The sequence below is a fragment of the Arvicola amphibius genome, chromosome 12 (genome assembly GCF_903992535.2).
Source record: "Arvicola amphibius chromosome 12, mArvAmp1.2, whole genome shotgun sequence".
NCBI classification, from domain to species: Eukaryota; Metazoa; Chordata; class Mammalia; order Rodentia; family Cricetidae; genus Arvicola; species Arvicola amphibius.
In genome coordinates this window covers 14127200-14144791 of record NC_052058.2, presented here as the reverse complement: position 1 = coordinate 14144791, position 17592 = coordinate 14127200, and positions in this window count along the sequence as shown.

Sequence of the window (17592 nt, the reverse complement as noted above, 5' to 3'; positions counted from 1 at the left end):
GCTTGTTCTCAGTAGCCACACTGGGTGGTTTCCAGTCGCTCTAAACCCAGCTCCAAGGAACTTCTATGCTTTTCATTTTACGTGTATGGGTGTGTTACCTGTGTGACTGTGCACCATGGTGCCCAGGGAGGCTGGAAGAGGGTATGGAGTTGGCCAGTCCCAAATCCTCAATAACTCCTCCTCCTCTTCCTTTTCTTCTTGTTTGTTTTTGTTTGGTTTTGAGACAGGGTTTCTCTGTGTAGTCCTGGCTGTCCTGGAACTCATTCTGTTGACCAGGCTGGCGCGATTCACAGAGATCTTCCTGCCTCTGCCTCCTGAGTGCTGGGATTGAAGGTGTGAGCCTCTGTGCACAGCTAATTAGGCTGTATGAGACTGAAGGCGAGCCGGGAGTGGGACAGCACACCTTGAATCCCCGCACACGCGGGAGGCAGAGGCAGGTGGATCTCTGTGAGGCTAGCCTGGTCTACAAATGGAGTTCCAGGACAGTTAGGGCTGTTGCACAGAGAAAGCCTGAATCAGAAAATAAAAGATTGAAAAGCTGAATGTAATTAGGGTGGGGCCAGTGCTGTGTGTTTCAGGACCCAGCACAGAGATGTCAGAAAGGGCCTTGATTCAGCCTGATTCCTAAATAACAAGAATTCGGGGTTAGGGGGGTGTAACCCAGGGTTTCATATAAAAGGAGAAGATCCAGAGCCATAAGGAACAGGGTGACTGGTAGGGAAGGAGCTAGGCTCTCGGGACATGCCTTTCTCACTATCTGTTCATTATTAGCCCCAGGGATCTCCCAAAGGATGGGGCTCTTGTGTATCTTTGCAGATTTTCCTGTTAAATCTAACACAATCCAAAACCTTCCACCTATCCAAGCAGATAGTGGTCAGTTCTCATTGCAGGCTCCAGACATGGCCAGAAGCAAGATGAAGAGGCCAGACAACCTTCTGCTGTCCCCAGGCCCTGAAGCGCCTGCTGCCTGTCATGCAGCATGTCTCCAGGGAAACCAGAAGCCAGGTTGAACATGTCCCAAGCTGGAAGCTTCGACCCTGTCTGCATGGGAGACTCTCCGTTGCTCTTGGCCCTCCGGTACCCAGACAGGGTATGTAGCCAACAGCATGGACAGCTCAGGTGTTCCTGGGCCTCTGAGTGGCAGGCCTCACATGTTGCTATCTTGCGTTCGTTTTGATGGCTACTAAAGAGACCAGTGAGCAGACATGGGTGGAACATCCCAAGAGGCCTCAGGGAAATCCAGCAGAGGTTCCTGAGCAGCAGGGACCTTGGTAAGACTGGAGAAGAACCAAGATGGAGCTGTGCTGGGTCAGGGATGGGTAGAGATGCATTTCCTAGGAATGAGGATGGCACTGAAGCAGTGGGGCCGCGTCCCACATGTTGTCCTCTGGGGGCAAGGGACAGATGAAGGACAGAGGCAACTAGGAAGGTTCCAGTTTCCAGTTTCCATATCCAGGCAAGAACTGACCTGCCTCTAATCTGGCTCTTACCCAGGCTGAACAGGCTTTGTTTGCCCAGTGAGTACACACAGGCACTTCCGTCTTCCATAGCTCTGACCTCTGACTAATGGACTAGCGTTGGCCCATCAGCTACAGCTGGAAGTGACCCATGTCACTTCTGGGTCAAAAGCACGAGTGTTCTCTGTGCCCTGTCTTCCCATGCCAGAGTAATTGTCCACTAGGTAGCTCTTTGGGGAGTCTGGATCCCTGAGACACTGGGTGGTCTCATCCTCCCTCCAGTGGCCATGGAACATGGCTGGATGATGAACGTTACTGAATGTGGTCACTGGGATCTGGGACTGGTTGGATGTGACTTGCAGACCAGGTGCAGCCCCCCCCCCCACCCGCAGCAGCATCCCCCATGCCCACTGCTCCTGGGGTAAGTAGAGCGGGGCAGAAAGCGTGACTGAAGGTTGAGCTGACTGGGACTTCACAGAGCACAGGGATCAACACCTGCTGCCCAGTGAGCTGAGCTGCCTGGGTACATGTGCTGCCGAGACTCAAGATGAGACACCAGAGCCTGTGGAAAGGCCACAGTGACAGGCAGGAGTAGACAGAGAGAAGGCAGGGAACAGCAGTGGTTCCTCCAGGCACTGGACCTGTCTCAGGAAGGAGTGAGGCAGGAGAGTAGACTGGGCCCTAAGGCTGAAACAGCCTCCTCACTGAGTCGACCTCCTGCCAGGCACTCCTGGTCACGTGACTTAATAACCCATAATAAAGATGGGTGAGGTTGTGAACCCCTTTAATTCCAGCACTTGGGAAGATTGCCATATGTCTGAGGCCAACCTGAGCTTCCTAGTCAGTGTCTCAAACAAACACAAATAAAAATACAACACACATACAAATACATACACAAATACAAAAACATACATGAACACACAATGCAAACACCCACACACTCAATCACCCAACTTTTAACACACACTTAAATATATATAAAACTCACAAATTCAAGCACACACAAACATGGGCACACACAAACACAGGCACACACAAACAGAACAGTCCCTTTTCCGGTTGACTCCATCATCCCTCATCCTCCAGAACTGTCCCCAACTCCCTGTTTGACTAAAGCCAAGGCCTGTGTGAGTTCCTTCAGCTGAAACACCCTTCAAACTTGACCTGAGCCTCTGTCCAGCCCTGACATGCTGGAGGCTGTCTTCTCCTTATGTCCCTTGCCTCTCTGACGTGGAGACAAGGGACTGTCCCTTCCCCACAGTCCTGCGTGAATGCAGGACTCTTGCTGCGGGTGGGAAGAGGGGTGTAATCTAGATGACGGGGGGGGGGGGAACTGCTGGGGAAGATTCTAAGATGACTGTGTGTGCGTGGTGTGTGAGTGTGTGATATGTTGAGAGTATGTGTGTGAGAGAGTGTGTATGCCTGTGGTATGTGTGCATATGGTGTGTGTGTGGTGTGTGAGTATGTGTGTATGCGTGTGCATATGGTGTGTGTGGTATGTGAGTGTGTGTATGAGTGTAAATGTGGTATGTATGTGGTGTGTGAGTATGTGGTATGTGTGAGTGAGTGTGTGTGTGGTATGATAGGTGTGATGAGTGTGTGTGTGTGATGTATGAGTGGGTGTGAGGTGTGTGTGTGATGTGTGAGAGTGTGTGTGTATGTGAGGCAGGGTCTCTCTATACAGCCCTGGCTGTCCTGGAATTTACTCCGTAGACCAGGTTGGCCTCGAACTCACAGAGATCTATCTGACTCTGCGTCCTAAGTGCTGAGATTGAAGACCTCTGCCACCAGGTCTAGCTAAGACATGATTTTTGAACTGAGGTTTCTTAGAGTGGGGAGGCTTTGTTGTTTGATGCAGACAAAGGGGGAAATGCAGCAGCTCTGAGCAGTGGTGCTGATCCTGATTAGAGCCCTGCTTTTCTTTCTTTCCTGCCTGATCTCCCATCAGTCCCTGCATCCCTCTCTAGCTAAGGCCAGGCATGGGCTCAACCTTCTCATGTTTGTCAACCCAGAAAGGCCTGTGTGATGGTGACATTCTCTCTGCCCACCACCACCCTGAGACAAGGTTTCTCTCTGCAACACTCCTGGCTGTCCTGGAACTCATTTTTTTAAAAGATTTATTTATTTATTATGTATACAACATTCCTTCCCTGTATGCTTGCATGCCAGAAGAGAGCATCAGATCTCATTATAGATGGTTGTGAGCCACCATGTGGTTGCTGGGAATTGAACTCAGGACCTCTAGAAGAGCAGTCAGTGCTCTTAACCTCTGAGCCATCTCTCCAGCCCCTGGAACTCATTTTGTAGACCAGGTTGGCCTCACACTCACAGAGATCCACCAGCCTCTGCCTCCCAAGTGCTGGGATTAAAGGCGTGTGCCACCATGCCTTGCAGGTGATGGTATCATTCTTTAGGCCAAGCAACTGAGGCAGAGAGAGAGAGAGAGAGAGAGAGAGAGAGAGAGAGACAGACAGAGACAGAGACAGAGAGACAGACTGAGACTTGGAGGGCAATCCCTTTCCCTTCTCACTCTCCTTTTCTGTACTGTGGGAGTGGAGATATCCTTGGCCATTAGCCAAAAGAGCCTTGCACATTGTCATTGAGAATCTGCCTCAAGTGGCTAAATGGCTTCCCCTTCAAAAAACCCACTCGGAGCCGGGCGGTGGTGGCGCACGCCTTTAATCCCAGCACTCGGGAGGCAGAGGCAGGCGGATCTCTGTGAGTTCGAGACCAGCCTGGTCTACAAGAGCTAGTTCCAGGACAGGCTCCAAAGCCACAGAGAAACCTTGTCTCGAAAAACCAAAAAAAAAAAAAAAAAACCCACTCGGAGAGTTCTGGGTATAGTCCTGGCCCTGGATATGCCCGCCACTGTGTCTAAGAACTCCACAGTGTCACGGTAAGCCCCTGGGACAGGGTATCACTCGGGCTTGATGGTTTGCCGACAGCCTAATTTCTGTGTTAAAACAGAGACCAGCACACAAAGCAGTCACATTTTTGCAGCTCCTCTGAGGACAGCATCCTGCCTTTGCTGGGAGGCCATCATTCCCAGCTCCGTCACCCATGGCTTTCCATTAACTCGCAGGGCCTCAGGAGAGGCAGGGTAACTGGTGATCTGATTCCATCACTGAATGAGCTGTGGCTTCCAAGGTCACACGGCTGATGCCTGGGGAACTGGCATTGGGACCCAAGGGCTCCCTGACCCCAAAGTCCACATTTCTAGCCTGGGTCATGATGAGGTGGGGGCTTCCCATGGAGTCAGGCAAAGCAGGGCCTGAGGGCTGTGTGGACTCCAAGAGCCTGCCCGGCTTCATAGGCCCGGGCCTCCAGAGCGCCTTGCTAAGTAACCTTAAAAGTGTCTCTCTGGGACTGTGGCTGGCTGTTTCTTGGCAGTTCTGAGGATGATGTCTTGCTGATACCTGGCCCTGCTCCTTGAGGCTGTGACCTCTGATGGCTTCAGAGACTGCTTAGTGTATAGAACATTTGCTGCACAAGCCGAAGAACCTGAGGTCAGCGAGGTGTCTGTAACACATACACACACAGAGAGAGAGAGAGAGAGAGAGAGAGAGAGAGAGAGAGAGAGAGAGAGAGAGAGAGAGAGAGAGAGAACACAGAGAAAAGAGGCTTGCTGGACCTTGCTGGCTATGACATCCCTGCTACCTGCTATTGCAGGGGCTCCATCCTCTCCCCTCAGAAGTCTGAGAAGCACAGCACTCTAGAACTGTCTCCAGATGCATGCTGACTCTCACTGTCCATTAGGAGATAAAAAGAGAGGACTGGCTAGGGGAATCAGCTCAGTGGTAAAGTGCTTACCCAGCATGCATGAAGCCTTGAGTTCTAACCCTAGCAAAAATCAAAAACTTCAGAAGAGAGGAAGGTATGTGTTCCCGGACACCAGGAAGAATCCGCTTTATATATGCAGGAATCTGAGCAGATTTGAGAAGAAGCTGCCATTTCTTGTTTTTGTTTTTTGAGACAGGGTTTCTCTGTGTAATAACCTTAGCTGTCCTGGAACTCACTGGCCTTGAACTCACACAGATCCACCTGCCTCTGCCTCCGGAGTGCTGGGATTAAAGGCGTGTGCCAACACCACCCGGTGAGTCACCATTTCTTAAGTACCTACCACGTCAAGTAACTAATCCGGGCATTGTATGTGTGTCCGTGAGGGAACATGAATGTGTGTGTCATGCTTAATCCTGACTACGGTTTAATTAGATTTGGAATCAGCTAAGAGATACACCCTGGGCGGGTCTGTGGAGCTTTTCAAGGGAGTATTAGCTAGAGAGAGAAGGCCTTCCCAGGAGTGGGAGGGCAGAGGGGTGTGGGACCAGGGGGAGAGGGGTGGTGAGGTGGGGTGGGAGGGTTGGGGAAGTGCTTATAAAGTAGTCAGATTTAAAGTCTGAAGGACCTTTTCTTTCTTCTTTTCTTTCTTCCTTCCTTTTTCTTTCTTCCTTTCTTTCTTTCTTCCTTTCTTTTTTCTTTGTAACAGCCCTAGCTGTCCTGGAACTAGTTCTTGCAGACCAAGCTGGCCTTGAACTCACCTGAGTGCTGGGATCACAAGTATGTACCACCAACCTCCTGGCTCCATCTAGGCCTTAAAGGTGTGATCCTCCTGCCTCACTCAGCTCTGAATAGCTGAGATTACAAGTCTATGTCACCAGACATGACTTCAGTTTTTGAGACAGGGTCTCACTATGTCACCCTGGCTGCCCTGGAATCCACTATGTAGACCAAGCTGAGGCTGAACACACAGACTTGCCTGCCTGCCAACTGTTGGAATTAGAGGCGTGTGCCACCACCACCTGGCTAGCAGGGCTTCTTAATGTTGAAGGGTATCAAGTGTCTGAACAGTCTCTTCACAGCTCACCCTTGTCATTCAGAACTTCTGCTTGTAAACTGTAACGTCCCCTCAAAGACAAGATGATGGCTCAGCAGTAGCAGGATCCTGGGCATGGGTTACTGGATTAGAGGAAGACCTGCTGGGCCCCACCCCCCTGAAAGTGAGATTCAGCACCGTTAGAACTCTTACCATCTTTTTGGTTAAGTTTTTTTGTTTGTTTGTTTGTTTATTTTTGAGACAGGGTTTTTCTGTGTAGCCCTGGCTGTCTGTAAATGGAGGTTGCATTTCTATTTCTTGGCCACCCAGACCCGAATAATCACACAAAACTATATTAATTACAACACTGTTTGGCTGATGGCTTAGGCATATTTCTAGATAGCTCTTACATCTTAAACTAACCCGTTTCTATTAATCTATGTGTCACTACAAGGCCGTGGCCTGCTTTCTCCTTCGGCAGCTACATGGCATCTCTCTGACCCCGTCTTCTTTCTCCTCTTATCTCTCCTTGGAATTCCCACCTGGCTCTATTCTGCCCTGCTATAGGCCAAAGTATCTTCTTTATTAGCCAGTGGTAATAAGATATATTCACAGCGCCTGGCCGTGGTAGTGCACACTTTTAATCCCAGGACTCGGGAGGCAGAGGCAGGCAGATCTCTGTGAGTTCGAGGCCAGCCTGGGCTACAAGAGCTAGTTCCAGGACAGGCTCCAAAGCTACAGAGAAACCCTGTCTCGAAAAATAAAAAAAAAAAAAAGATATATTCACACCATACAGAGGGGAATCCCACATCATCTGTCCAGGAACTCACTATTTAGACCAGGCCTCCCGAGGGATTAAAGCGTGTGCCACCACCGCCCAGCCATTCTTCCCATCTTTTATCTCTGCTAAATTTGCCAGTAGGCTTTCTTCTTCCCAGGGCAGCGCCAGCTGAACAATCCCAGGAGGACAAGAGCCCAGGAGATATGTTCTACCGCATCAGTCTTAGGGAAGAGTCCAGGTTGGCCCTTCTGGGGTCACATGCCTTTCTGAGGTCATATGCCTAGCTGTCCAAAGCTATAGCCTGGAGAAGTATCACCACAACCCAACTGCCACCAACGTGCCTTTCTTTAGAGCCAGAAAATGTTGCTGGAATTGGGTAGGCGTAAGTGAGCTGGGCCGCTAGCACTGTAAGTACCCCCGGTCATGATCATAGGATGTCACCCATTGTCCCCACAAATGAAGGGGATCTGTAGACAGAACACCAGAAGTTTATGGTTTTCTGGTGTAAGGAAGTATTCTAAAGGTGTTAATCACACCTCCCAAAACTACGTTGTTTGAAGAATTTAATAAACCAATGAAATATGCATGTGTAATATACTAGGTGTAATTATGTTTAAACTTCTCATCAAGTAAGGATTTGTTTGCAGACAGATCTTTAATAGAAACATAAAAAGCTTTTAGAAAGCTAAACCTGTGAATTTGTCATGTGGCATCTTAGCCCCAAAGTACTGGTTTACCATGAAGCTGGCTTCAGTTTACATCTTTTTCCCTTGTCCCACATGGTCATTTCTTTTCCTGTAGCTGTAATAAAACGCTCCAGTCAAAGCAACTTTAAGGAGAAAGGGCTTATTTGGCTCACAATTCCAGGTTACAGACGTCATCGTAAGAGAGCCAAGGCATCAGGTACCCAAAGCAGCCAGCCCCATCACATCCACAGCCAAGAGCAGAGAACAATGGAGTCATGCAGGCGTGCTAGCGTTCAGCTTGCCGCCTTCGCTCACACAGTTCAGAACCTCCCTGCCCAGGGCATGGTGCCACCCACAATGGGCAAATCTTCCTACCTCAACTGACATAATCAAGACAATTCCCCCAAAGACATGCCTACAGAACAAACCAAACTACATAGACATGCCTACAGAACGAGTTAATCTACATAGACATGCCTACAGAACAAACCAAACTACATAGACATGCCTACAGAACGAGTTAATCTACATAGACATGCCTACAGAACAAACCATAGAGCAAACCAGTCTACATAGACATACCTATAGAACAAGCCAATCTACATAGACATGCCTACAGAACAAGCTAATTTACATAGACATACCTACAGAACAAGCCAAGGCTTGAAAACAGGGGGCATCACTCCAGTTGTACCACATATGGAATTAACATTCTATGGATGTATGTAGCTGCAAGGAACTCTGGGAAAGGTAGGCTCTAGCTATAGTAACAAGTGCTTGAGATGGGATTAAAGGCATGCATCACCACACCTGGATGCCTGACTGTTGGGGAATATTATTTTCAGGTGTGTGACTTTTGTTTATGCTGCATTTGTTTAATTCTGTGAAGCTGTGTTCTGAGACTGTCTAAAACACCGATGGTTCTAATAAAGAGATGAACTGTCAATAGAGAGGCAGGAGCAAGGATAGGCGAGGCTAGCAGGCAGAGGGTATAAAGAGAAGAAATCTGGGAAGAGAGAGCAAGGAGCCAGAGAACAAGGAGAGGAGGACATCAGGGGCAGTCACCCAGCCAGCTACAGAGTAAGAAGGAAAGAAAGGTACACAAAAGTAGAGAAATATAAAAGCCCAGAGGCAAAGGTGGTCGAGTTAATTTAAGAAAAGCTGGCAAGTGGGGGGAGAGGGAGGGAATTGGGAGGCGGGGAGGAGGCAGAAATTTTTAATAAAAAAAAGAAAAAAAATTTTAAATTGAAGATATTTTAGTATCAAAATAAAGCTTTAAGTCAACAAAAAAGAAAAGAAAAGAAAAGAAAAGCTGGCAAGAAACAAGCCAAGTTAAGGCCGGGCATTCCTAACTAAGACTAAGCCTCCGTGTGTGATTTACTTGGGAGTTGGGTGGTGGCCCCTCAAAAAGCCAAAAGAGTTAAACATCACACAACATGTGACTTTTTATTTTAAATCTTAAGCACTTACTTTACTTAAGAATAAGAAATAATCAGCTTACTACAGACATCATTGTTTAGTATATCTTATTTAGGTAAAAAAAAAAGAAGCAAAACATTAGTAACATTAAAAAAATTAAGAGACTGGGTTAAAGAAACATCAAGCAAATAATTTGGGGCAATAAAAAAACAGAGCAAAATATTTTCTGCAGCAATCCAAGCCGCCGTGCCTGGATGTTTAATTTATTTTGTGTGTGTATATATATTGTTCATATGTGCCTGTGTACGTAGGGGGTGAGTGCCTGTGTGTGTGTGTGTGTATTGTTTGCATGTGCCTGTGTACGTAGGGGGTGAGTGCCTGTGTTGTTGTATGTCTCTGTGTCTGTGTGTAGGCCAGGGATTGACTTCTTTAATTGCTTCTCCACTTTAATTTTCTTTAAAGATTTTATTTATTTATTATGTATACAGTGTTCTGGTGCTTGCACGCCAGAAGAGGACACCAGATTTCATTACAGATGGCTGTGAGCCACCATGTGGTTGCTGAGAATTGAACTCAGGACCTCTGGAAGAGCAGCCAGTGCTCTTAATCTCTAAGCCATCTCTCTGCCCTTCGCTTTAATTTTTGAGGTGGGGTCTCTCACTGAACCTGGAGCTCACTGATTGGCTAGGCTGGCTGGCCAGCAAGCCATGAGATCCCCTGTCTCCCTCCCCAGCACAGGCTTACACGCACATACTACAGTGCCTGCCTTTCATGTGTGCCAAGGACCTGGACTCCGGTCTTCATGTTTTGCTAGGTTTGAACTTGCTAAGTAGCTCAGGCTGGTTTTGAACTCAGGGCAATTCTGCTTTAACTTCTTGCATGCTGGGATTTCAGGAGTGTAGCACTCCTTCTGATTTCACTTGGCTCTGTGATCCAGCAGATCTGAGAATGTTTCAAGTGGCTTTGGCCAGTGGAGACATTGGCTGCGGCTTAGGCAAGCTCTACCAAGAGAAATGTAGCTCCCACCTCCAGGGTTAGGGAACAAAACAAGAGTGTGGTATATTTGCAGGTGGCCACTGACTCTGGGCCATGGGTTATCATCAAGTAGCCAGCATCAGCTGCACGCCCCCTCACCCACTGAGTCATGAGCTGGGCTTGACAGCAGCAGCCTGTCACCCTGTGGAGATGGCACAGGAGCGACTGGGTACCAGCCGGTACAGAAGGCACAGGTAAGCCGTGTGAGCAGGTGGCTCAGACACCTCCACAGTGACTCTTGCTTCACTGACGCTGTTCCTAGGACCTCAAAGAATGTCCCTTGTGCTCAGTTGGCAGAGAAGGAATGGACGCAGGCCTGACTTACAGATGGCTCTGCCGGATATTCTGGCACCAAGGGAAAATGGGACAGCTGAAGTCCTGCAACCCCACTCGAGGTGACCTGCAGAATTTGGGTGGGCAGAACATTTGGGTGGGCACGTTTATTTGTGTGCTTGGCCTGAACTGAGAGATGGATGGGAGTCGGGATCTCTGGGGACTCAGGGATGAGGAAGGACAACCCTGCTGTCAGGGGAACTGGGGGGCCTGAGGATGAGCTGTGTGGATGGCTCTCTCCAGGTAGGCACAGCATGGGAAGAGGTATTTACGTCACATGTGTTTACTTTGTCGGTTGGCACCAAAAATGACTGAGACAATTAGGTTAAAAAGAAGGATGGTCTATCTGGGCTCAGTTTGGGATGTTTCAGCCTCTTTCTCTTGGGCCTGCGGCATCATGGTTGGTGCAGTGGTAGAGACAAGAGGGGGAAATACCAGTGTCCTACAACCCCTTTTGAAGGCACACCCCCTGTGACTTAAAATCTCCTACTTGGTCCCATTTCCTCAAAGTCCCAGCTCGCAGTAACACCCGGGACGGAATCTAGCCTTTTAACACATAGTCCGTCAGGGGGTCACATTTAAACCACAGCTCCCAAAGAGCATTGCTGCAAGGAGCCCTGTCAATCAGGTGAGGAAAGCATGCCCTGTGGAGGTGGGCCAGTCCCATCTCAGCCGTCCCTGTGCTGGCTCAGTGGGTCTGTGTGGCAGTGATCACGGCAGCAAGGGTGGCAGCTGCACATACAGCCAACACAGGGATTCACTCTCCCTGGGGTTCACCGCCATCTTCTGCCTAATCAGTCAACAGCAGAGACCAATGTTCAGCTCCCCTTGCTGCCCCACCAGGAGCCCAGCCAGACACCCAGTGCAAGCCGACCACACTGGATTCTTTCATTATGCTAAGGACAGATTTGTCCTTTGTGGGTTCTGGGGATGCCTTCCCTGCCCTGAGTATTCAGTCAGCACTGTCAGCCACACAGTACCTTGCCACCCCTTGTCGCCTGGGTATTCCACACAGTACTGCCTCTGAATAAGGATGTTGCCTCACATTGCCATTAGAGTAGGGCGGTGGTGGTGCACACCTTTAATCCCAGCACTCGGTGGCAGAGGCAGGTGGATCCCTGTGAGTTCGAGGTCAACCTGGTCTACAGAATAAGTTCCAGGACAGCCAGGACTGTTACACAGAGAAACCCTGTCTCGAAAAACAGAAAAGAGGGGCTAGAGAGATGGCTCACGGGTTAAGAGCACTGACTGTTCTTCCAGAGGTCCTGAGTTCAATTCCCAGCAACCACATAGTGGCTCACAACCATCTATAATGAGATCTGGTGCCCTCTCATGGTGTGCAGGCAGAACACTGTATACATAGTAAGTAAGTAAATCTTTAAAAACAAAAAAGAAAGAAAGAAAGAAATTAAGAGTAGAAAAGGCCTGGTTTAATCCCATACCATATTGCCCAGGAGTCACTGACCCAATGGAAGGATAAACAGCTGGGTACTTACTGGGAGGCAATGCTTTGGGAAAATGCAACCTTATCTGTCAGGGCAGAATGGGTGCACTGAAAAGGAGATTTTCACATGGTCTTCTATGTGTCTTAGCCAACACTCACGGATCTGGGGCTCAAGGGGTAGACAACACAGGGGGACCCAGGCTCAGATACAAAACAAACACCGTTGGGACAGGGCCTAGGGTATAGCAGAGCCAGGCAACACTGCATTGAGGTGGCATCTGTGTGGAGGATGCCCTCCCTTCCACCTTCTCGGGTCTCTTCTCCATCCAACGGAAGCTGAGTCCCATCTCATGACTGAGGAGTCAACATCCGGTGATGGAGACCTAGCTCTGCTGGGGCTTAGGTTTCCTTCTTCTCATTGATGACTTTTGGACAACCTGCTAAAACTGATCCTGCCAGTGACCCTAAGATGGGAAACCTCTTGAGCCCATGGTCCCCTAGGTCACCTTTTTCAGCTATTTGCCCATGGGGGTTTCATGGAGGGACCATGCAGCCAACTTGAAGTTAGGGGAATAAGCAGGCTTGGCCCAGAAGACTGGAGGTCACAAGTGGGAACCTGCAGCCGTGTTCCACTTCACCCAGGTCCCAGCGGCTTCTTGCTAGGTAGTTTAAGGACCCAGACTACATTTTTCCAAGCACAAGAGACAAGGCACCCGGCTGCGGGGACCCAACACCGCTACCGCAGGGAGAGCCAACTTGGCTCGCACAGGCCCCCAAGAAGCACAGGGGACCCGAGGGAACTCGGGAGCCTCTCCAAGGAGGGCTGTAGGAGACAACCGTGAGATGGAGCGATGGGGGACCAGGGTCATGGCTGGGGTCAGAGCACCGGCAGTACCAGCCGACACTCCACGTGGTGCTTGGGATTTGCAGGAAAAGCCTGATGCGCGGCCATCTGCTAGCCAGCCTGGAGCCAGTGTGGTTGCCTTGGTACTGCCTTCGGGGAAACGAAGCTTAGGTGAGCGGAGCCTGTCATACCTCGATGACATGCGGACTTCATGCGAAGCTAGGGACAGCCTAAACCCTAGCCACTTCACTCCCCCTCCCCTGTTCCCCTCGCTCTGAATCAGGCTCAAATAAGACGACCAAGTAACTTTTCTATACGTTCTTATGTTTTTATTCATGTGTCTTGGTGTTTTGTCTGTATGAGTGTCTGTCTGAGACTGCCAGATCTCTTGGAACTGGAGCTACAGTTATAGACAGTTGTGAGCTGTCATTTGGATGCTGGGAATCGAACCCAGGTCCTCTGGAAGAGCAGCCAGTGTTAACTACTGAACCACCTCTCCAGCCCAGCATTTTTTTTTACACCTAGACTTTTCCCTGACAGTTTTCCTTATTCTTGCCAGCATCACCTTTAAAACCAAACTATCATTAATCCCAGCACTCAGGAGGCAGAAGCAGGCAGATCTCTGAGTTCAAGGCCAGCCTGGTCTACAGAGTGAGTTCCAGGACAGCCAGGGCTACACAGAGAAACCTTATATTGAAAAACAAAATGAGATTTTTTTTTTACTTTCTCTGGCTTGCTCAGCTTTCTTTTTAAATTAATTTTTGTTGAGCTCTACATTTTTCTCTGCTTCCCTCCTCTTCAGCCCTCTCCCAAGGTCCCCATGCTCCCAATTTCCTCAGGAGATCTTGTCCTTTTCTACTTCCCATGTAGATTAGATCCATGTATGTCTCTCTTAGGGTCCTAAAGCAAGATATTTTTAAAATCAGGGTGTGGTGGTACCAACCGTGTGCTCTCCCAATACTTGGGAGGCAGGAGGATCTAGGTAGGAAAGTTCAAGGATAGCCTGGGTTACACAGTGAGTTACCTGTTAATCTGGCCTGCAGTGTCTCAAACTTGTTTCAAACCACTCTGCCCAAACCACCTGTGATTCAAAATTTAGTGTCAACTAAAATCATGGGTTTGATGTGCATTTTTACTAATTTATAAATCTTTAAGATGTTCATTCATAAGTGACTTCACAGTGTAAGTGCCCTCCAGCGCCCACCAGCTTTCTGCTGTACCAGTGGCTAACGGCTGAGTGTGGAGTCGCAGGGCAAGGATCCCAACATTGGGAGACAGATGCAGGCAAATCCTGACTTCAGAAAAACTGCATTTTTATTTATTTATTTTTTTTTTTTGTTTTTCGAGACAGGGTTTCTCTGCAGCTTTTTAAGAGCCTGTCCTGGAACTAGCTCTTGTAGACCAGGCTGGCCTCGAACTCACAGAGATCCGCCTGCCTCTGCCTCCCGAGTGCTGGGATTAAAGGCGTGCGCCACCACCGCCCGGCTAAAACTGCATTTTTAAATTTAAGTTACTTTGTTTTGTTGAGGCAAGTTTTCTCTGTGCAGCCCTGGCTGTCCTGGAATTTGCTTTGTAGACCAGGCTGGCCTCAAACTCACAGAAACCTGCCTGCCTCTGCCTACTGAGTGTTGGGGTTAAAGGTATGCACCACCATCACCCGGCTCCACTATGATTTTTAATACTAAATTGCTTCAAGTTTAATGTGTACAAATTCATTTAGAATATGAAAGCTGTTACATTTAGGACAGTAACATAGTGAAATAAAAGAACGTGTACTGTGACCTAAAACAACACATGTTTTTCTAAGCCCTGCTGTGGTCCGTCTCCCGTGAAGCATTTGTTTGAGGAGTCACCTCAGTGAGGTACAGCCTTGAGGGAAGCTGTGGGAGTGCGGCCCTCAGAAGGGAGCTGGATCAGGCACAGGAGAGCTTGGCTCCCCCCTTCCCCAGAAAGGGTTTCTCTGGGTAACCCTGGTTGTCCTGGAACTCACTTTGTAAACCAGATAGGCCTCAAACTCACAGAGATCAGCCTGCCTTCACTGCCTGAGTGCTGGGATCAAGGCATGGACCACCACTAAAGGGCAAAAATTACATTTATTTATCCATTCAGTCATTCACTTTGTGGACGTGCCACTGAGGACAACTTTAGGGAGCTGGTTTATCACAGGACGAATATGTTTTCTTGGTGATAGACCTGGAGATCAGCAAAGGAAATGAACAGCAGCTCGGAATGACTCACAAAGGGGAACCAGTCCTGAACACACTCCCTGGCGGTTTGTACAGGTTCATGGCCCCAAGCTACATTTTGAGCAATTAATATGTTTCAGGGACAGAAATTCCATGGTATGGTTGTTTGGACAAATGGAAAGATTTACAATGTAAAAATATTGTCCTCACTATCCTAGGTCAGAATGGGGCTGTTTTCTCTAGGTGGGTGTTAACCAACTCAGCCTGCCAGTCTAGGAGACTGAGGTGCTTCCCAGTGGGGACCAGGATTTAAGGATGCCTTGACCCAGTGCTGCCCTCTTTGACCTGCCCCAGAGAGGAACCTCTTTGATTGGGGTTGGCCTAATGGCCCCCTGTGAGTCAAGGATGTCTCCTTTGTTATGGGCATAGGGTCTAATCTTAGTGAAGAATCTTTGTTTGTTTGAGACAGGGTCTCAGTGAGTGTTGGGATTAAAGGCTCAAGCTACCGTGCCCAGCAGGGAACAAATCTTTTTTCTTTTTTCTTTTGTTGGTTTTTCGAGACAGGGTTTCTCTGCAGCTTTTTTAGAGCCTGTCCTGGAACTAGCTCTTGTAGACCAGGCTGGCCTCGAACTCACAGAGATCTGCCTGCCTCTGCCTCCCGAGTGCTGGGATTAAAGGCATGCGCCACCACCGACCGGCGTTTTTTTTTTTGTTTTTTTTTTTCTTTTTTCTTTTTTTGGAGCAGGGAACAAATTTTAAGAGGAACATTCTCTCTGAGTTCGAGGCCAGCCTGGTCTACAAGAGCTAGCTCCAGGACAGGCTCTAGAAACTACAGGGAAACCCTGTCTCAAAAAACCAAAAAAAAAAAAAAAAAAAAAAAAAAAAAAAAAAAAAAAAAGAAAAAAAGAGGAACATTCTCACCAACTTTATGTTGGAAGTACAAATTTTTTCCTTCCTATGGCTTCTGACACATCTGGTTAGCATCCACCTCTCATCCCGGAGCTCAGCTTCACAGGATTTCCTAAACAAGCTTACTAGATCCTAACACCGCTGTCACTCCCAGTTTCTCCTTTATTGGTTCCCTTCAACACATGAATCTCAGGGATGCACCTCAGGTCTTCCGGCTGGCGGCAAGGGCTTGCTCACCAGTTCCCTCTAGCCCCGTTTGATGGGAGGCAGTCGGCACACTTGATTTGTAGAAGCAAGCATGACCTTGAATTCCTGAGAGAAATGATAGTGCCTTTTCTCAGGCACACCCACATCCACCAAATCTTCGCCATCCTGTCTTTCAAAGATCTCCAGGATGCCAGACCAATTCCAAACTATCACGGTGCAGTTAGCTTTCCTGTTCTTAGAGTAGAGGCACAGCAGCTGGAGTGATCTCATCCCAACACTCTGTCCCATCTTCTCCTTTGCCTTAACTCCCTGGAGGCTTCCATCCCATCCAGTGTTCTTGCGGGTCTTCGGATACCCCCGCAAGCTCTGGCTTCTTATCTGTTCTTTGCTGCAGCCACACCCTCACCTGGTTCCTGGAGCAAGCACACCGGGCTGTCTACACTGATGGGGACCAGCAGGACCTGACACACTTTCCTCTCCCACCACGTTGCTTGCTGTCTGTTCCTTCAGGATTTTACTTGAAAGACATCTTGCTGATGGCCATGTGTGACACCGCCCCCAATTCTTTACAACATATTCATCTCCATTTGTTTTACAACATATTCATCTCCATTTGTTTTACACTGTCATTTGAATGCGGCCCCCTGGACATGGGTGCTCCGCTCGCTCTGTTCTGGAGCACCTTGTTACGCAGGAGCAGCTCTGTAAGGACCAGCCGAGTGAGGCAAAGGTGGGTGGGGTTGGGGGGGGGGCACTGCTGGAGGTTACCTAACACGAAACTAGCAATTGGCCCAGAGCCTGGATTTTTAAAATTTTTGTTTGCCTGTGTGTATTGTGTAAGGGTGTTGGATCCCCTGGAACTGGAGTTACAGACAGTTGTGAGCAGCCATTTGGGTGCTGGGAATTGAACCCGGGTCCTCTGGAACAGTAGTCAGTGTACAACTGAGCCATCTCTCCAACCCTGGGCCTGGATTTTCAAACTGTAAAGCTTACTGCAGACATTTCCTCAACTTGAACTTTGCAAAGTTAATAGTGGTAATATATATAACACACATCCACCAGAATTCCTACGAGGGTGTCAGTGCTTATATTCTGTTTGCTACCCTGGTGAGGCCAATACTCAATAGCATAATACTCAAAGCTGCTGGTCTCCCATTTGGAAAAATTAGAGGTTTGAGGCCAGGAGTTTTGGAACCCATCCTGGATCTCACTCTGTAGATCAGGCTGGCCTTGAATTCACAAAGACCCACCTGCCTATGCCTCCCGAGTGCTGGGATTAAAAAGGCAGGTGTGTGCCACCACTGCCCAGTTTGGAATTCTAGTTTTTAATGTGTCTATTGGGTATTTCGTGTCAGGCCTTGTATTTTGTATATTATCATTTAACTCTTGCATTGACAAATCTGCTAAGCATTAAGGTTATAGAAGCTTAAAGACCTTAAGGCAAGGATGTAGCACAGTGAAGAAATGTATCTAGGCCC